The sequence below is a fragment of the Megascapheus bottae genome, chromosome 19 (genome assembly GCF_031878675.1).
Source record: "Megascapheus bottae isolate mThoBot1 chromosome 19, mThoBot2.hap1, whole genome shotgun sequence".
In the NCBI taxonomy this organism is placed as follows: Eukaryota; Metazoa; Chordata; class Mammalia; order Rodentia; family Geomyidae; genus Megascapheus; species Megascapheus bottae.
The window spans coordinates 779,602-800,358 of NC_143527.1; positions in this window are offsets into that span (position 1 = coordinate 779,602).

Consider the following 20,757-nt stretch of genomic DNA (forward strand, 5'->3'; position numbering starts at 1 on the left):
CTGGGCTAATCCAGGCCAGAACCGGAGGCACACTGTGCTCTTGCGTCCACGCTCCAGTTCTCTGGGTGCCCAGGACCTGGCAGCAGAGCTGGGTCAGGGCCGGCCACCCACCCTCTCAGAGCCTTGCCTGGGTTCTTGAATGGCTCTCGTGTGTCCACCTGCATTGCTTTCACACCATTTTGAAGATGCATCCAAGTGGGAGTAGTGGGATTACAGGTGCGAGCCACTGTGCCCGGCAAGCACTTTTTCTTTTGGTTGCTGCTTTGGGTTTCGTTTCCCTTGGCTTGGCTGCACTTTGATAGGGTGCCTGCTCCTGCAGCTTCATTGCTCACCCTAACTACGCCCTTGTGATACGTCATCCACCGAAGTAGTCTCGACCTTAATTTCCCTTATTATTTTATGTTTGTTGATCTGGTGGTTTTGTTTTTTGAGGCAGGGCCTTTCACTGTGTACCAGGCTGGCGCTGGACTCACAATCCTGAGCGTGGAGGTTACAGCATGGGACCCTCAACCCAGCGTGGGGCCCGTTGGCATTCTTCGCTGAGGGAGCGCTCAGGATATGTCTCGGTTGCCCACATGGCTCCTCTGTTCTTATGATTGCAGTTACCAGAGATATTGAGTACAGTTTCTTTTTAAAAAGAGCATCCTAGGTTGCAAGCTGTCACAAGGGCTCTCACACTCACATTCTCCACATGAGCACACACCGGTCTGCGGCCCTCCTCAGAGCCCCCCTCACACTCATACCTAGCTGTGAGCTGCTCCTGCCCACAGCATCCTCGTTTGCATGCGTTGCCTCCGTGCAGGAGCCACCCAGTTCCCAGGTAGCCCCCACGTCCTACTGTCCCTGCTGAGGGTGAAGAAATAGAGTCCCTGGAGTTTGTGCAGCTAGCGCAGGGCCCATTGCTGAGGTTGTAGGGGGGAGAGGATGGAGGCAGGCCTGAAATGGAGGCTCAGCACATTCAAATGCTCAGGGCCTTCTTCCTTCCTTCTCTACCTCTCCTCTCCTTTTGTCTTCCTTTTCTTCCTCCCTTCCGCCCCCTGTCTCTCCCTTTCCCTGCCCCTTTCTCATCCCCTCCCCTTTCTCTTTCCCTTCCCTTCCGGCCCCTTGCTTGTGTGAAGCACACTCTTTATCACAGAGCTCCACCCCCAGACTTTGATTTCTCCATTTAAAGAGCGAAAATTCAAAGTAAGGAACGTTGTGGGAATGATTTACATGGGATTAGGATATGGCAGAGCCACACTGAGGTGTGGTCCTCACCTGGACTCGGCAGGGGGGTCAGTAGTAGAGGCACTGGCAGAAGAGAGGCAGGGTGTGGTGGGGGGGCAAACAGAGGCTCAGCTGTGGTTACTGGCACAGACACAGGTGAGCATCTTCCTGGGCGTGGTCACCTGCTGATGGGTCAGCACTCAGAGGACCCTCTGCCCCTGGGGCAGAGCCAGCAGGGCAGGGCCACAGCTGCATGTCACCTCCGCGGGACGAGGCTTCACAGGACACAGGACCCCCATGTCTCTCTGTACATGGCGGAGCTTTGTGGCGGGCTGGGTAGAGAGCTGTCTGGTGGGATTGGCGGGAGGCCTCTCCAGCCATGTTTCTCTTCTGTTTTTCTCTAATGTCTCCCGACAGCCCTTTCACTAGGGGTGAAACAAAATGGCAGCACTCATATCGACCTTCTGTTTTCTGCCAGAGAAGGGGGGACAGAGTGTCTTTCCTCAGACGTGTGGACACATCCCAGCTTTCTGACTGTCCACATGTGCTTAAACATCACAAGCTGGGGAGGGGGTGCTGTTCTAACAGTGTCTTTGCCACAGTACTCATCCAAGTCAGCAATTAGTCAACCTTTGAGTCTGTTTATAGACAGAGGCTAAGGCTAGAGGGGGAAGACACCTCAGCCCCTCGGCAGAGACAAGGGGAGACTCAGCTCTAGAAACCCCTCTCTGCGTGTTTTCCCATTTGATGTATATAACCACGTGTGAATTTAGGAATTATTTTCTGCTCATAAATGTGCTGTCTCCCATGTCTATGGAAACTTGATGCGTGTGTGTGTGTGTGTGTGCGTGTGTGATCTTTTTCTGGTATTCTGACAGTCATGAGATTACAAATGCTGACTGTAACTGCAGGTTGTAATTTTATTACATATACCTGCAGGTTGCAAGAACTGAGGGGAACGAATTACCCTGACCATGTTTTCTAAACGGGGATGACTTGATCCCTTTGCTTTGAGCGTGCTAGTAAAAACGGCAGAAGGTGAGCATTATGAATTAGGAAAGTGCTCACATTGCATTGGTACCGCAATACTCTGAATTCCCAGAAGACCTGGTAAAGGCTTTGCAGTTGGGAGTCTGACTGACATCTGGGGGAGGGGGTGGTGGAGGTGGTCTTCTCTGGCTCAGCATCCACTGTCGAGATGAAGGAGCAGGAAGTGGAAGTGGCCATTTCCCCCTTGCTTTTCTAAAAGAAAGTCAAACCACAAATTCACAAAGTCACCCACAAGAGAGAATTCATTGGTAATTACCCCTTTACAATTCTGCACAACTCTCTCCATCTAGATCCTAGCAACCTTCCGCGCCCCTCCCCCACCTTCTACTTTCTTTCTATTAGGATGGTTTGGGGATGGTCTCTCAAGTGCCTAGGTTCAAGGGAACCCTCCAGCTCCCAGGTCTGAACGGTGCCTGGCTCTGCCAGTGGTTTCCCACCAGGAGGCACTGAGTGATGTGGCTGGTTTTCAGGTTGAACCACTTGCTTCTGTGACTTAGTAGAGGAACCTCCAGTGCTCCCCCAAATGGCAAATGTAGAAAAGCCCACCAGACAGAGAATGGGAAGAGAAGTAGGACATGGCTCCAAAGAAAATCCCACCAGGCAGGTAATTGTGCCCACCAGGTGCTAGTGAAAGCCTGCTGGTGAGCATCTGACGGCCTAAGGCCCCCCCCCACTCCATCACATACTCAGGTTCCTGGGGAGAAATCTGCCAGCCTCTGTCAGCATAGGCTGTAGGGTCTACTGTCCCACTGGGTTTATCTTTGAAACTGTTGAAGGCATTTTAAAGATACATGTGTGTCATGCTGAAACGGAGCTCACATTGGAAGTAACTATCTTGATGAGCAGAACATGAGATCAGCCCCCCACCAAGCCAGGCCTAAGGCAGAGGTGTGCAGAAGTCCAGGCCCAGGGGCTGTGCTCAGACCCGGCCCTGAAATCTCCTGCAGTAAACAAGCCCCTGGTTGGTGTGAGCAGCCTTTCCCAAAGAAGCAGGCAACGTGTGAATTTACCACTGAGCTCTAGTGGGAGGTGGGGTGGGTGGCGGAGACAACGGGAAGGCCTGGGATTTGTCTGTGGAGGACGCCTGCCTGCCCACAGCTGCAGTGCTCTGTCTTCACCACGGGACTCCAGAGCCCGGGGACAGGAGGCTCAGTGCGAGAGTGTGCCATGTGTGAGTGTGTGCCGTGCGTGAGTGCATGTGTTCAAGTGCACTGTGAGTGTGAGTGCGTGTGTGTGAGTAGGAGTACACGCATGAATGAGCACAATTGCACGTATATTCACACAGGTGTGAATACGTGCACCAGATATGCGTGTGCACACACACTGAGTATGTGCATGTGTGTGGGCAGGAGTGCGCATGTGCATGAATGTGAGAGTGCTTGTGCATGAACAAGGTACCGTGTGTGAGCACATGTGTGAGTGTGAGCACGTGTGAATGCATGTGTGGAAGGGAGCACGTGTGTGAGCTGGTACACTGTGTGAGTGCATGCGTGTGAACATGTGCCCCCTGTGAGAGTGTCTGTGGATGTGTGTGTGCTCACAGAGGTGTGTTGTGACCACGAAGGTGCTGGTAGGTTTGAAATCAAGGGCCTGGGGTCTCCTCAGGGTGCAGGGTTCCTCCTGTGGTAAGCTGAGACCTGGCGTCGGGTCCCCATACCAGGAGAAATAATAAGAAAATTAGCTATAAAGTAGGTCCATGGAAAACCCTAACGTGTGCTATTATGAGCGGAGGTGAGCTATAAAGATGGTATACAGAGGGACTACAGTTACACAGGTCAGGTAGCTACAGTTACACAGGTCAGGTAATGAGTACTTTTCCTTTTGGACACCCCCGGCTCTCTCTCTCCCAGTTCTCCCTCCACCCCTGCCCACACCACCACTGCATTTGTTCACCCCTTGTTCCTCCATTTTTGTGCCTTCCCTTGCATTCCCAAAGACGGTAAATGAACAAACAAAAAAAAAAAAGGAAAGAAAATAAAAACAGCAAAGAATACAACCTCTCATTTTCATTTCCTGGGGTTCGCTTTGATAACTGGTATTTTTATGATCAGATGCCTCTGTGCTCTTCTCCTGAGAGCACCCATCCTCCTTTTTTTCTTGTGGTGATTGTCGAGGGTCCTGTATAATTTACCATGTCTCAGTGTATATTGTAGATGTAGCCTCACCTATGAGGAGAACATCTGCCTTTTGTCTCTCCGCACTTGGCTTCCCTCACTTACCATGGTTTTTTCTAGGTCTATGTAATCTTCTTCATCTTTCTCATCCTGTTGTGTCTAGGTACCACGTTTTTTGGGGTCCATTCCTGCACCGTAGGTCACCTGGGCTGTTTCCACCGCTTGGCTGTGGTGAATGGTGCAGCAGTGCGTGTGGAGTGCAGGTGTCTTGATGGTGCAGGGGTCTTGATGGTGCAGTTCTAGGGGGGGCTCTGGAGAGGCGAGGCTGGGTCATAGGAAGGTCTATGTTTAGGTGACGAGGGACCCCGAATGGCTGTCCAGAGGGACTGCCCTACCTTACCTCCCCACCAGTGGCCTGGCACCCTCCTTTCCGGGGTCCCCACCAACATCTGTTTTTCTTTGAATTAGCAATGCTGGCCAGTCTAACTGGGTGAGATGGAATCTCAGAGTTGCTTGCTGGCCAGGGAGGAAGAGCGTTTCCTCGTGTGCTTCTCGGCCATGTTTAGGAGATGAACTCATGTGAATGGTGGGAGAATAGACAGCAGCTTCTACCCTGAGTGCTGGGATGGCACTTCCTGTCTGCAAGGATTTCTCTTCAGTTTCATCATGCCTGTGAAGCTCCCCTGTGCCACGTGCCACCAACCCGGAGGTGGGAGGCAGTGTCGATGGCAGGAGCTGTGTCCCGTGCGTGCTGTTCAAACCTGGCGGTCACTCGCACCGGTTCACCAAAACACCATCATCTCCAGAATTCTAGTAAGAATCTCCGGAAAACGCCAAAGGAAGAGGGCGTTTCTTCCCAGGTGCTTGGAAGGAGCTGAATGCATGAAATCAGCACAGTGCAGCAGTCAGTAGGCCACGACGGCTATTCCAGACAGCAGCGACTGGCTTGCCCAGAGGAGCACTCGGGGCTGTCCCTGCCACACCACAGGAGGGAGTCACGCTGCCTCCCTTCTGCATTGCTCCCCTCCCAACTGTAAGACTTGGTTTTTCCAAAACAACAATGAAGTTGGACTGTTTAAAATAACAGACTAATTTCTCTGCTTCCCCATCCATCTATCTAACTCTGAATAGGGCTTTGCTGATGGAAATAAAAGATGCCTGTTATTGAAGCTTCTTCAGACTTTGAGTTAAACTTAATATTGCTCACATGGTTTAAAAGAAAAAAACAGTTTTCTTAACATTTTGACCGTGGAGGAGTTTAAACTCAGGTTGGGTGGCCGGCTCGGCCAGCTGGCCCACGCCCGCCATACCTCTTCAGGTTGCCGCCCTGGCCCCAGCAGGCTGGGGTCACAGGTGTGGGCCACATCCACGGGCTGAAGGGTTTTGATGATGAGACCAATTCCTGAAGCACATGAAAGACCTTTCCATGGTCATTAGTCACTGTGGAGACATGCAAAAACAGTGACCCAGGAGTGAAGGCTGCACGGGCCAGTCCTCGGTGGTGGGGTGGCCCACAAGAGGAGGGATATAGCTAATACACCAACATTATTATTATTATTATTTACCAACACTATTTTTAAGCTAGTCTTAACCACTTAACAAAAAGCATACTGCTAATTAAAAAACAGGGCCAACTTGGAACTTTTTATGAAAGGCAAATTTCATTAGCTAATATTTTCTGTAGGGTATAAACCCTTGCAATTCACTTTTTGGATGATTTCTGCAGTCTTGGAACTTTTGAAAGGCAAGTAAGTAGCCTTTAATCAGGGGAAGATGCTAAAGGAAGCAGACAGATGAAGGATGGCTAACCGACGGGCGCAGGTACGTACACAGCCCCTCCTTTGTCTCCAAAGCAGTGTTGCGAAATACACTTCCAAAATCATAAACAGTGCCCACATACACCAAGACGGGCAGTAGCCGGGCACTCAGGCACGCGTTCCAGGTTTACATGGAAGATCAGAAGAACTGTGTTGACTCTGCCTGAGCTTCTGCCTGGTCAGGTGGCTCATCCTTTTAATAACCTTGTCCTGTTGGATTCACTTTTTTTGTTTTAATTTTAAAATGAAGCAGCTTGAAAAATTCATAAATAGAATTTATAAAATAAAAATCCCTTAAACTTCATACTGCATTAGCATTGCTTTTCGGATGCTCTGCTTCAACAAAATTTATATTTAAGTTCTGAGTTATCTCAAGTGCACGTGCATGCATGCGGACACATTCACACACACACACACACACACACACACACACACACACACTGTACTTAGATAATTACTTTAAAAATAATTGTGGTGATAACTAATTACAGGCCCCTGTGCTAGGCTTTTCCAGGTGGATCTGGTTTTTCATTGTTGCCTCTTAATTGTACTCACCGCTCCCACTGCTGCCTGTGGCCCCACGCGTGCCGTCAGGCCCCACGCCTGCTTCTTGCTGCGACTGTCATTGTAATTCATATTGGAATTAGTTGGAATTGTTTTCTCCTAATCACATGATGCTCACATTTTACAAGGACTTTATAAACACAAACATATTAACTACTCATACTCTACCTTAGACACACATTTTAGTTATATCAGTGTAGAGAGATAATTTAGTTCCTATTATTTTGTCACAATGTACCAATTTCAAGGAGAATGAACATGATATCACATGGTGATTCTTTTTAATCCCACCAAACCTTAGATGTGTTTGCAGTGAGAATCAGCCTATGACTTTTTAAACCCCGTTTTTGCTTCTTTAAGGTAGTTTTCCTCGATTTTTTGCTCATGTGTCCCCTTTATTTCAGTCTCCGCATTTCACGTGTGGGGTGTTGGGTCAGCTGTGGCGTACATAACTAAAATGAAAATGTCAGTGGCTTTGGAGAACAGAGGGAGAGCAAGCTCTCTGGCCAGGGAGGCAGCTGGCCGCCCCTCGCAGCTCCACTTGGGCTCTCCCAGCGCCGAGGGCACGGGCCGTGGACCTGCCCAGGGGCCGCTCCTGCCCGTGGTGGCTGCCTTCCAGTTCGTGTGCAGGGAAGACCCCGTGCCTGGGCACACAGCACTGACGGTAAGTCGTTTCCCAGGCCTTGCTGCAGCCACAGGCACCGTCTCCCCGCTGGGTGCCCCGCGAGCAGTCTGGTGCCTCCAGGCCCACATCTGGTGCTGGAGGGGCTCAGCTCCAGTTCTGTTCACACACCTCCTGCCAGGACCCTGGCTGTGTCTCTGTCTGGAAAACAAGCACTTCTCATGGGGGAGAGCGTGGCCTTCCATGACTACATCTAGGCATATCTAGGGTGCTCAGAGCTGCCAAAAGGCTGTGCCCTCCTGGCTGTTAGAAGTGAGGTGGGCCCTGCTCACGTGGGCGCCAGTCACCAGAGCCAAGAGGTGGAGGAAACCATCTCCTCCATTACGTGAAAACATGGCAGCTGAGGGGCTCTGAGCACAAAGGATCGATTTCCATGTGGAGAACTGGGTAAAGCCTTTTAAAAGTATTTATCCTATGCTTTCCTTTAGAGATCAAAGCACATTTATTCTTGGTCGTTGTGAGGACATTCAGAGTAAATATGCTACCTTTATAATTATCAGGAGATGGTTAACACATCATTGCGCTCGACAACATTTGACTCAGTGAGAAGATAATTGTGCTTACTTAAAGCATTTTAATTGGAAAGTAAGTCCTGGAACCGTGGGTAGTGTGTGACACGTGGCTGTCTACCTTCACCGTGGAAGGCTAAGTGGGTTCCTCACCAAATCCCCCCCACCCCACTGTGTGTCTGCCCACCATTTTTACAGTGGGCTGAGAACCCAGAATTGAGCCCCAGCGGTATTCAGGTGAGCGCTGTTGCCGGACGTGCAGACAAGTTCAATCCCTTTCTGGGAGGATTGGGGTGCCAGGGCCTCATGTTTGCCAGGAAACTACTAAACCATTTGAGCCAGGCTTCAGGCCCTGCGTTTTGTGGATTATTTGGGGGCGGGATTTGATCTCTGCTGAGAGTGTGCCTGAGCCCTGATCGGGTGGTTTTAGGCGTTCTGTCGTGTGCTGCTGTGTCCTGCCTCCTTTCTATGAGGACAGAATGACTTTTCTGGGATTTTCTGGGATGATAGTCCTTGTCTCTGCTGTCCTCATAGCTCACGGTGACACACCTGCACCACTGTGTCCACTTTGACTGGAGAAGAGTTTCGAAGTTTTTCTGCCCAGGCTGGCCTCTGACGTCCATCTTCCTGAGCTCAGCTTCCCAAGTAGCCCTGCCACAGGCCCTGTGACCGGCCCTGAGACAGGCCCTGCGACAGGCCCTGCTGCGACCAGCCCTGAGACAGGCCCTGCGACCAGCATGAGCCGCCAGTGTGCCGCTCGGTCTCCAGTTTAAAGCTAGGCTCTTCCTGCCGGATTGGCTGAACAAACACTTAAATGATTAGTTAGGGGGAGCATAACAAAAATAGCCCATTTTTCGGGACTGGCCAGGGTCTAGAAATGCCTGCAGCCTCCGCTGCATCTACGAGTGTGTGTCCTTTGGGCAAAGCTGGAGCCAGACACTGCTCACAGGTCAGCTGCACAACCGTTTGGTGGAGACTCCCTCCAGTCTCTGCTTGGGGCTCTGGACATGAGGAGACCTGAGCTGGGGGTGGCCTGGCTTTCTGTTGTCTTTAGATATGTAGCTGGCTTTCTGTTGTCTTTAGATAGGTATCTGGGTTGGGCCAGGGGGTGGTTCGGGGTTTCAGGAAGTAGAGGGCTGTGTCTCCTCATGTGGTTTGGATAGTTGATTCACACAAGGGCCAAGTGGTATATGCTGCCTGCTGGGCATGCTGGCCCCAGGACCCTGGCTGACATCCCTGGCGCTCGCCACCGCGCCCCAGGGCTGGTGTGCAGAGCAGGACTTTGTCCTCCCTGTCAGAGGCTGCAGGTCCTGCATGTACCACCCAGCCAGCATCCAGCTGTGACTCCTCTTTGTCATAATCCCCCCAGACCATGGTAGAAAGGACATCTATGGGCAAAAATTACAAGATTTTGCAAGGAGGGACCATGGCTTCACTCTTGACTTGAGAACTGTCCAAGAAGCTAGAGGGAATTCCTCCTTTGTGAGGCTCCTGTCCCCCAGCCCCACGCAGAGTGATGTTGGCTCTCAGGAGTCGTGTCTCTAACCCAGCATGTGACAGAAAATGACCTTTCCTCACAGCCCTCTGCTCGACTCCACCCACTCTGTGAGGTCTCACAACTCCGCGGGGGCTCCCGCCATTTCTGTCACCAGCTTGGCAGCATGTGCTTACTGGCTGGATTTGGAGAGGGGCATTTCCTTGGGCCTGTGGCCATTCCAAGAAAGAGAGCCATGCCATGTCAGTGGACGCTCAGCATCTTCGCCATGTGGCCTGGAGCCTCTGCCTTGTCTGGAGTGGCCGTGGATTAGAAACGTGCCTCCCAGGGCCGGGGACTGCCTCTCGGGGAGGCCTCCCGCACCCAGACTTGGCTCTGTAGCTCATCCATGACCCACTCGTTGCAGATGGGGCCCGTGGCACTGCACAGCAGGTAACACCCTGCAGGTCCTCTTTCCGTCCTCTGGCCTCCAGATGCTGCTTTCCTGTCTCTCGTGGCGTGGGCTCAGCGGGGGCTGCCTGCCGGCTCCCAGCATGGGAAATGTTGCCATCAACCCACCAGATAGAGCTTTTTTCTTTTAGGGTTGGAAGAGAGCAGGCAAACATGTAAGTTCTCCATGCAAAGGCCGTCTCAGTGGCATCTTGGTGGCTTTGCAAAGACTTCCGGCCGTCAGGTGCTCTGCAGTTCTGCAGGTGTGGCACAGAGCACCTCTGCCTGTGACGATTCACAGAGTGGGTGACAGGCCCGACCCTGAGCAGGTAGTCTTTGTGGCTGGGACCCGAGCCTATGGGGCTGGTGAAAGACAATTTCTGGAAACAGAATTTGGCTTGTGAGACCTGAGGGCTGTCACCCGTCTGTCCACGTCAGACCTAGTGTTACAGGACAAGGTAGCTCCTCTCCGCTGCCATTGCAAGGACAGGTAGGACACAGTACAGTGCAGCAACCATCCACAGCATGCATGGGGTTTGGGGTGCAGAAACCATTTCCACGCATTCTTGATGTTTGCGTGTGGTTCAGGTAGTATTTTAATTCCGCATATAACTGAGGATAATTTTTTTTGTCCTCCAGATTTTTTTTTTTATAACCAGAGGGCTAGGCTACTAAAAGCTCATGGGCCCGAGACATCCACAGAAAGGCCTCTATTCTGCAGGCTGGTGGAGTCTTGGCCCAGCCCTCCCCGGGGCAATGTGGCCTCTCCAGATACATCTTGAGTGTATCCTCATGACAATGGCAAATCTGCCACTTACACCAAGTGTGAGACCTGGACACTGTAGCCAGGGCAGGCCAGCTTCTCCGCTGTGCTAGCAGAAGTCTCTCCTCAGGATGTGGCCAGCCAGAGTGGCCACTTCTGTCTCCTACACAGCCCCAGTTCCTGTGTGGCCTCCAGCTGAGGCATCGATTAACGAATCATGCAGGAGTCCGAGGATGCTCATTCTCACCACTGGCCAAGTGAGAACAATTCAGCAAAACCAGGGAAAACAAAGGTCATCTAGAAGATGCTCTTTGGGGGTTAGAGTCATGAATTGAGGCAGAGCTTTGTCCTGTGAGGTGTGCGGGCTGGGTGGTGGCTTGGAGGTCTGCAGACACAAGCTGGGAGCCCATTAAAGGACAAACCCTGCCCTGTGCCTTGCCCTGTCCCATCGGTGGAGGTGTGGGGCCCATTTGCTGCTATTTGGCTTCATAATTCAGCCTCGCACAGCACAGGACAGAAGCAGGGTTTTTATAGGTCAGACTGAGTTTAGTGTTTTTCCTATAAAATAATTTCCACAAATTTAGCTCCAGGCTCTCCTTCTCTGTCTGATATAGGAGCTCTGACTCAGAATTCATTTTTTTGATATCCATAAAATGCACAGTCTTGTGATCAACAAAACCCTTCTGGTATTGCTTCTGTCATTAGCTGCCTGCCTTTCCAGACCTCCCTCCCTCCCTCCCTCTCTCCCTTCCTCCCTTCCTCTCTTCCTCTCTCCCTCTCTTCCTCTCTTCCTTATTGTTCTGAGGATTGAGCTAATAGTAAGAAATAATAACAAGATTAGAGCATTTATATTATAAATACAATATAATATATATTTATGGTCTCTTCCCAAGATTGTCTTTGATTCTATTCCTTTTTTCAAATACACTTGCTAAACTTTAGTAAGCTAGAGAAAAATCACATATTAAAATTATTATTATTATTATTTATTATTATGTTTTTGCCAGTCCTAAGGGTTGAACTCAGGGCCTGGGCACTCTTCTTGAGGCAGAGTGCCATTTCTGGCTTTTTTTCTGTGTATGTGGTACTGAGGAATTGAACCCAGGACTTTGTGCATGCTAGACAAGCACTCTACCACTAGGCCATGCTCCCGCCTGCTCCCAAATTAATTTTTAGAAGACTTAATGATTATGGGAAGGTATGATATTTCTCTTTAAAAAGTGTTGCTCGTTTTCTATAACTATTCACTGGATTCCCCAGTCTCTCGAGATACCGAGGAGAGCTAACAGAGATCACCATATCTGGGAGGCCAGAGCTGGCTGGGCCCATCGCTCCCGTCGCAGGCCGGCTCCCGTTGCAGGCCGGCTGGCTGTGTTTCCTGGGGACCTCCTATGGGCAGAAGCATTTGGCACAATTCAAAAGTAACTTTTGCATTGCAAGATGAACATATAAATGAGAAGAAAATCAAATAGAAGGGTATGTAGACCTCATCAGTGCGAAGGATTCAAAAATGACTTCATTACTGGGCCAGGGAAGGCGTGCCCACATTTGTGCCCGCATTCTCACAGATAAATAGTTGTCCTCTTGCTTGTCTACAAAGTAACTTGAAAACCGAACAAACAAACAGGTCACCTCGGTGGGTGCTGTGGTAAGAGCACTGGTCTGTTTCTGTAGCGATGCAGCCCTGGTGCTGATCCTCTGGCCAGGTTTTCCGTGCTGGAGTGGTTTCTTCTGAAAGAAGATTAATTGTCCAATGGTTACCCCTTGGGTTGGCCTGGACATTGTTCTGGGGTTGTGCTTCAGTCCTCGTCGTTAAAGAAAGAAGTCCTCTGCAACCACGTTATTAATGTGATAAACAGAAATGCTGGCTAATAACCAGATGATTTTCAGAACTTCGGTCCCTCCAGCTGCTAATCTTCACTGTGATTAAGGAGGTAACCCTAATGCACATTATTCCTAACGACACCACCAAGCAGACTTAACGCATTCGCCGCCCAGGCTACAGAGAGGAGGCGGTGAAGGGTATCAGCAATCTCAGCCACAATTGAGGAATTGGCCCATCCGCCACACAACAAAAGTGGTACAAAAGAATTACACCCTCGCTAAAGTCTATTTCCTCGTATAATCACACAAAATGATTTTTCTTAAATATGATAATAAATCACAGCAAAAAATCAATGTGGCAGGGCCCAACTGCTATGGCCTGATAACACATCAATCAATATTTAGTATTTGGATTTTAATTAATACATAGCTGTGCAGAGGCTTTTTAGGAGAGAAATATTTCCTTAGATAAAAAATCCAGGACAGTTAGCATGCAAAAGTTGTTGATCATATCTGTCATTGATCAATCTGCTGGGGTCATGATTAAAAACCCCTGGAAATATCAGACAAGAGGGTGAAACAGCCGGCCCCAGAGAGGTGGCGTGTGCTTTCCACGGGGGAGGGCAGAGCTGCCTCAGCGGGGTCGTTCAGGAAGATGCGTCTGGAACTTAGAGCTTGTGCAGACCACACTAGCTGGAATCAGACAATTTCAAATGAACGTGCCTAGCCACCAGTGTTGTTTTCTGCCCCTCGCCATAATTGCAGCTTTGCATGTGAGAGTTTTCCCTTGATGGGACAGTATTTAAAAATAATTTTAATGCTAGGGGATTTACATTGATTTCAGGGATTGTTTGGGAAGGTCTTACATTTCCTTGATGCATGAATGCTGTGGTTATTAAAACGGCAACTAAGTCGCTGGGGGGAGAATCCCTCTCCAGACCTCTGAATGGGATGTGCCTCTGTTTGGCTCAAAATGGTTTCCTTAGTATCCAGGGATGGCTGCAGCCCTCACTGCAGCATCTCCAGCTTCCTGCCTCTGAGTGTGTAAACCAGCTCCAGGAAGGGGTTGGAGGACAATTCTCTCTGTTCCACACCCTTGAGAGGCACCAGGCATTTTTGTGGAAAATTTACCTTGCTTTATCAGCTCACACGAAGGCAAGCAGAAAAGATGGAGAACTTGCTTTTGGACTTTTGGGGATGAGAATAAAGGAAGACCACTTGTCTGCTTGGCAGCTCTCGGACTTCTTCCTCCCCACCTCCTGGCTCTCCTCCTCCTCTGGAGTCCTCTCCTGCTTCCCCGCGTACAGGTTGTCCCTGGGTAGAGCTTTCTCCGCTCAGTGCTGTCCAGTCCTCTCAGCTCACAGTCCAGCAGAATTTTGCAGAGTGGTGGCGTCAGGCTGGATCTTCCGGGCAGAGTGGGCTGTTGTCCCCAGGTCTGGCGAGTCCTGCTTCCCACATCTCACAGCAGCCAGGGTTCAGGCTGTGAAAGCGGATGTCAGTGGGAGCTCGTGGGAGAGATGCTGGGCGGGGCCCTGGTCTGTGTCCTGTGGCCATGAGTCCAATGGCGGGAAGCAAGTGTTCTGGACACAGTCCCTGAGGGGTGAGAAAGGTGCTGACAAGTCCTTGATTTCTGGTTCCCAGGCACAGGTTACTCCCCACAGACATTCCAGTGAGTGTGTGACGAGAACTCTGCTCCAGGACTCCTGGGTAGAGTGCGAGACTTGTCTGCAGCAGAGAACTCAGCCCCCAGGGCTCTTCTCTCCATGCAAGTTAGAGAAGCAGACATGAGCTGTCTAGGGACTCTCGTAATTCTCGCTAAACCAGAGAAGCTGCCTGAGTTTCAAGTCACTTCCAATGCTAGCCGCCTCCTGGGGCTCCAGAGGCTCTGGGTTAGGTCCAGAGGCTGGGATGACAGGCTCCAGTGCGACTGTCATTGTGGGAAAGCAGGGGCTTTGGCCCTCGAGGCCTCTTCACTTGGGGAGTTCTGGGTTGGGGAATTGGGGGCTCTGACATTGGGGGCTAAAGACATTCTGAGGTTTTGATCAAATAATTCCATCTCTAGGACTTTAACCTAAGTACATAATCAGATATTTATGTATCAAGAGTCTTTGCATTAAAGCCATGACAAGCACCCCCACCCCAGCAGTGAAAGACCACTGAGAAGTGGAAGAGAGTTTACATTTGCTAGGAAGCTCTGTCATCAAAGATGATTCTGCTTGAAAGAGCATTTCTTAGTGCTGCTAAACCTGAAGGATAAAAAATGTCAGAAATATTAGAAAATCTTTTTCCTTCTGTGTTTAAAAAAACGCGGGTTATAATGTTCTATTACAAGAAGAAATAGGAGAGAATATTCTTGCGAGTCACGGGTAGAATAGGCGCCTTGCGTTAGCATTCTGGGCAAACACATAATTTGATCAACGCTGAGACTCAGCTAGGCCTGGCATGAGGAACGGAAGGCCACGGCCCCTGCTTTGCCTGGTTTCCCCTCTGTTATGGGACCCAGAGGTTTGCACTTTCTTGGGGCCAATGCTTTCACTAATGGGTGTATGGCACTGGCTGTGTGGTGCTGCACCAGACATTTTTAGGGTCTCTTCCAGCCTACAGATCACAACAGAGATGTCCAGTTCTATTCGCACAGCGGCTGCGTCCCCGGTGTGGCCGCGAGGAGGGCTGAGTGAGGACGCGCTGGCTCAGTGTGCTCAGACACTGGGCTGCGGAGCGACAGCCCTGGTTCCCTCATGTCTCTCCGCGGGTTTTGGGTCCAGGTGCCTGGACCAGTGGTCAGCAGGATGGCGATGGAAGGTCCGAGGAGAAGGGAAGAACAAAGGTTCTTTGTTTTAGAGGAGATTTGAGGTTTTTCAATAATTAAATTCAAAGAAAATTCATTGTTGGAGTGAGATTTTTACCAGTGGAATGTAAAGCAGTAGGAAGCACTTATTTTTATTTTTATTTATTTATTTACTTATTTTTGGTGGGTCATGGGGCTTGAACTCTGGGCCTGGGCGCTGACCCTGAGCTCTTCAGCTCAAGGCTACCACCCTACCCTTGATCCAAGCCCCACTTCCCATTTTCTCGAGGTTCATTGGAGATCAGAGTCTCAGGTCCTTTTGTGCCCGGGCTGGCTGTGAACCTTGGTCCTCAGATCTCAGCCTCCCGAGGAGCTGGGATGACAGGCATGAGCCACGGCGCCTGGTTCTTATTTTTGCAAAGAAGCTGCAGCACATAGGGTGAGGAAGACACGTGGGGACAGCTCTCCAGCGGCTGTGACGCTGGAGCTGTGAGGCTTCCTGGTGTCCCCTAATGCTTGTTGGGGCCTGATGTCCACCGAGTGTCCCTCGTTCTTTCTTCTGCCTCCATATCCAGCTCCCATGCCATGCTCAGTTTGCTGTGGAGCAAACTCAGTGCTGGCTGAGTCACAGCTTGGAGACTGAAGACCACCACAGCCCCCCAGCCCTCAGGGTCCCAGCAAGGATTCCAGCACCGTGGACAGGCTCTTGAGCGGAACTGTTTAGCTGACAGCCCCTCTGTGGCAGAAGATGGAGGCAGAGCCACACGGATTTCAGGGCACTGGTGGCAGTACTTGGTCTTAGGGGACGTCTAGGTGTAATGCTTTCCAATCTTCACTCCCCTGCCACCCTGTAAGACCCCGGAGGCATGTCCTAAGAATCTGCTGAATGGCAGCTGTGGCAAAGGTGGCATTGCCCGGGAGTCACAGATAGGAGAGCTTCTCAGTGCCCTCCACACAGCATGGCTACAATGCTCATGGTGTCCCCAGCACTAGACACACAGCTGAATCAATGCTCCACACAAGAGCCCTTCACATCACTCTCTTCTTGAGAACTTGCTTCCTGAATCAGAGGCATGCCAGAGACATTTGAATTTTCTGAAGGGTCAGTTTTTAAATCTCTAACAAAGAGGCCATAAGGGTTTTCCTGAGGAAGAGCCTCTGCCTGGATTCCAGTGTAAGAGGACACAGGAGGTTGGGGCCACGGGAGATGGGGCCACGGGAGATGGGTTGTTCACATGGTCCAGGAGAGGCTGGAGTGTGGTCGGTCCTGGGCAGTCATCTTCTGGGCAGCCTTGTAACGTGAATGAAAAGGTGGCAGAGGTGAGTGTAGACCCTGGGCAGTGCTGAGAGCTCTCAGCCGTGTGTGTACAGCAGCTAGATGTGGAGAAGGAAGGGTTGAAGACAGGCCTGGAAATGCAAAGGAGAGGGCAGGGACATTCAGCTTAGTCTTGCCACGAGTGGAAAGACCAGAGCAGCAGCTCGGGGTAGTCTCGGGTGTGGCTGGGAGGTAGGGCTGGACTCTAGAGCCCGCTGGGCTGGGACCTCCTGCCTCGCTGATGGTGGTGATGGCGACTCCCCACTCCCAGGCCCCTGCTGGGGCCCCTGTGACCACACGTGACCGGGGACAGGGGCCTTGGTAAGGGCCTTCAACTCAGGAGGGATGCTCCCAAGAAGACACAGCCCTCCTCGCGTCCTCTGCACAGGCTGTGGTAGCACAGGGCCTCATGCCTGGACCTGGGCACAAGACCATCTTCTTCCCCATAGTGTGACCTCAGGGAAGGTAGCTAGGCATCAAAACCAACTACAGAGTGTTATCTAACCAGCTGACCAGGAATGGCTGTGAAGGGCGGTAAGCACCGCGGGATTGTGTGGAAGGGACGGGCCTTGGCTTTCCTGGGGTGCTGTGGGGGTGAGGGGTGGGGTTACCACCTGGGCTGACAATGTTCCAGCCCGGGGGGGGGGTTTCACAGCACTACTTGTCTCTCTTTGTGCCCTCATCTGGTGTCCACGCCGGCAGAGCTGTGGTCACCCTGAAGACAGCCTCTCCCTTGCAGGTGACCTCTGCCAGAGGCCTCCAGCAGCAGGACAGGTGGCCGCCTGCTTGCAGCTGCCTGCTGAGGCTGTGGCTGAGGCTGGAACAGGACAGCTGCTGGGTTGGGCTGTGGCAGAGTGGAGCTCAGCTCTGTCGGGGAAAGGCGGCTGGTGCGGTCTGTGCCTGGACCCGTGCTGCTGCTCTGAATTTGCTGGTGGGCCTCTGACCTATGGCTTCTCCGTGGCTGGCCCGTGCTTGCTGATTTGCTCTGTGGTTCCGTCGTCATGTTTCTGACGGTCAAGGAAACTGTTGGTTCATTTCTGGAGCTGGATGACCGGCAGATGCCCGCAGGGGCTGGGAGGCTGAGGCCTTTAGCCAGCTTAATGTGAATTGTGCCCCATGCTGAATGAAACACTCTCTCTACATTAGTAAATCATGTATTTTTTCCATTATTGGGTCTCTCGGGAGTGTGTGTACTCAATGCTTGTCTGTTTACCGCAAAGGAACATTGTCCCCTACTGAGAGGAAAGCAGCAAGTTATGGTGCTTACCTGCTCGCAAACAGGGAAGCCGAGTCACTCCGGACCCATGGCGGCGTTTCACAGTCATTGTTTCTGAAACTCGAGGTCTGTTGTTCTCCTTTCATCTCGTGACAGCAGCAGCTGAGCAGACCCCTGGTCAGTTCTGTTGGCACTTATTTGAGGCTGTGAGGCTTTAAAGAGGGTTAGGGTGGAGGCCACTGGAAGCCATGTCCACCCCTCCCATACTGGTGCTGGCTTTTCTGATCCACGTGTGCACTTTCCTGCCTGCATGTCCCTCCTGTGCCTGGAGGGGCATCCATCAAGACGGTGTCCTCCTCCCCTCTGCCATGAATCCCTCTACAGATTGAGCCTCCCACACCCAGCAGGTCTATGTATTCATTCCCCAGGTAATCAGAGGCCCAGATAAAATAAAGCTTCCAGCTGATGGACACTGGGCAGACAGGGCTGTTAGTTTATGTAGGCTACAGGCAGAGTCGACTGGAAAATTTTGATCACTTTAATTTACTATATCCAGCATGCCTGCTGTACTCGGCCGGTGCTTTTATCAAGCTCTGTGCGGTGGTATTGATTTTTTTATTTTCTATGTAGGATAAGAAGACAGAGAGTTAGGGGCAGGAGTGAATGAAGAACTTTCCCCAGATTGCGCTATTCCCCAGCTTATTGCATCCTGTCGTTTGCGGTTTCAGATGACGTCCAGTATGTCAGGGTTGCTTGAAGCAATAAACAGGGTGAATAACAATGGACGTGCAGACGAGAGAGATTGAAAAAGGAGAGAGAGCCACGTGGAGAGTAAGAAAGCACACAGGAGAAATGGGAAAAAGCCAGCCTGAGCTAACCCCATCACACCTCTGCTGCCGCCTCGGTCAGCGGCCAGGACCCAGGGCCTGCCCAGAGGCGCGCCCGCCTTCTCACGCGTCTGATGATGGGTGGCAAAAATGGAAGGCTATTTTATTAATACAATTTCATCATGGAGGAGGAGGAGACAAAGGCAGGAGAAATGACTCCCTGGCCTTTCACTCTGGTTTTCACTGCTCTGCTTCGTGTGTGGGTCAGATCTGGGAGTGTCCACAGGAAGACACGAGGGACTGTGCAGCTTCGCTCAGCTTTGCCTCAGGCGCGTTTCTGAACGCCATGCCTGCTGGCTTGTCACAGGCATCTGAAGTGCCTACTCTCAGTTCCCCTAAGGGCCCAGGAGTACACAAGTGGGCTGCGAGGCTGGGGCGAGCTGCAGGACGCTCCTTTCTGAGATGGTGTCCAGTCCCCAAGGACACAGGTTCAGAATCACCAAGCAACGTGAGCCTCTGGCTGCTCACCTAGAGAAGCAGAAGTCTTGCAGAGAGAGCAGCTGCTGGGCTGCTGGGCACATGATGGAAGCCAGGGGGAGGAGGACATGGATACCTCGGGGAGGGGGACATGGAGACCTGGGGAAGGAGGACATGGAGACCTGGGGGAGGAGGACATGGAGACCTGGGGGAGGGGGACATGGAGACCTGGGGGAGGGGGACATGGAGACCTGGGGAAGGAGGACATGGAGACCTGGGGAAGGAGGACATGGAGACCTGGGAGAGGAGGACATGGAGACCTGGGGGAGGAGGATATGGAGACCTGGGGGAGGAGGACATGGAGACCTGGGAGAGGAGGACATGGAGACCTGGGGGAGGGGGACATGGAGACCTCGGGCAGGGGGACATGGAGACCTGGGGGAGGGGGACATGGAGACCTGGGGAAGGAGGACATGGAGACCTGGGGGAGGAGGACATGGAGACCTGGGGGAGGAGGACATGGAGACCTGAGGGAGGAGGACATGGAGACCTGGGGAAGGAGGACATGGAGACCTGGGAGAGGAGGACATGGAGACCTGGGGGAGGAGGATATGGAGACCTGGGGGAGGAGGACATGGAGACCTGGGGGAGGAGGACATGGAGACCTGGGGGAGGGGGACATGGAGACTTGCTGGAGGAGGACATGAAGACTTGGGGGGAGGAGGACATGGAGACCTGGGGGGAGGAGGACATAGTCATCCGACATAGTCTCCTACAGAGGTTCCCAAAAGGCTGAGCGCAGCCACCATGAGCAGAATAGAGAACGTAGACAATGGGGCCAGGCTTTGAGAGGCATCCCAGCCAAGAGGCCTGCAGAGTGTCCGAGCTCAGCCACAGCCTCTGGAGAGGAGACAGCAGCGGAGTTAAAGGAGAAGCTTATTATAAAAGTTGCATTAAGAAACAGGGACAGGACACATCCCCTTTTAAATATTTCATGGAGAGCCATCCGAGTCCTGGGCCGCCTGTGTGAAGGAAGGCTGCAGAAAGCCCAGGTCATGTTTCATATTGGATGCCTCTTGCAGAAGGGGGTCCGTGTGACTGTGTGTGACCACGCATGACCCGTGTGCGAGCTTGGCTTGGCTGCTCGGTGCACAAAGAGCAAAGAATAATGTGGAACCTAAATTTGCAATCTGCTTCTTTACTGGCTCTGGGCTGTGTGAGGTCTTGGCTCTTGTGCGGCTGGGTCTTCATATTGGTACCTAGAAGCATGCCAACCACCTGCACTGCTGTGCCAGGCGCAGGCTCGCTTCCATGCGGCCATGTGTGTTGTCTTCCTGTCATCTTTAGTGTCTGGTGACATTCCCAGGGCAGCCCTTTGGTAAATATTTATTGACTGTAGGGAAAATGCTTTGTAAAGGCATAAAGCAGCATCGCATCTCTAAGTGTTTTTGGTGAGGTGTGAAGTTGACAGGAGCTTGGGGTCTTAAGTGGAGACCATTGTTGACCATGTTATAAATACCTAGCTTTTAAACTCTGGAATCTAAATATAAACTCATGGAATTTGATGCTTTCTTTTTTCCTGAAAAACATATCCTTAGCTGTAAAGCTCAGCTTGCTTCTTAGAAATCAGCCAAGGAGATGTTTTTAAAGCCTTTGTGTGTAGTGGCTCGCCATAGGTGCA